The following is a 653-nucleotide window of genomic DNA, read 5'->3' as shown; positions in this document are numbered from 1 at the left end:
AGGTCTGGTTCCCACAAGCAAAGTGACTGACTTCCCTCTTGCGTTAGTTTCAGGAGACTCTGTGCTGGGGCGGGGGATGAGGGGTGGGGCGGCGCAAGACTGACGTTTTTCTGCCTGTCCGCAGTCTCTAGGTTGTGGACCAGCCCTCCCCGAAATTCTTCATTGAAAGCAGGGTTGAAGAAGCTCCTACTCTCCCGCTAGTGCAGTATGCCTGATAGTCGCCATGGTAACCATCTTGGAGTCACGAATTACATCACTTTCATGTTTTTCTTTTCTTGCCCCACCCCTCCAACTGCAAGACTGTGGCTGGGGAAGCAATGGAAAGGGAGTGGCAGAAAGGGCGGGAATGGTAAGGAAAACGTCTCTCTGGCCCAAGACTGGAATACTCTGTAATCTGAATTTGCTTTATAAATGTTCTCTTAACAGGTATTGTTTATGACCAGTACTTTCTGCAAAAATCTCAAGTATTTAAAATATACGTTAGAGTAGTTGTGCAGGTTTGGGGGGCATTTCAATTCCTAGGATGGGCAACTGAGCCATCTTGGGAAAGTGAAAGATCTAGAAATGTTCACGCCCCCTAGTTATCTCTACCCATCCATTTTCTCTGGCTCTAGGGGAAAAAAAAAATCAGTGGCTCTACTTTGACTAACACC

This window comes from Molossus molossus, unplaced genomic scaffold, assembly GCF_014108415.1.
Source record: "Molossus molossus isolate mMolMol1 unplaced genomic scaffold, mMolMol1.p scaffold_m16_p_9, whole genome shotgun sequence".
Classification (NCBI taxonomy): Eukaryota; Metazoa; Chordata; class Mammalia; order Chiroptera; family Molossidae; genus Molossus; species Molossus molossus.
The sequence above is the reverse complement of the archived record's forward strand: the minus strand, read 5'-3'. Positions refer to the sequence as shown.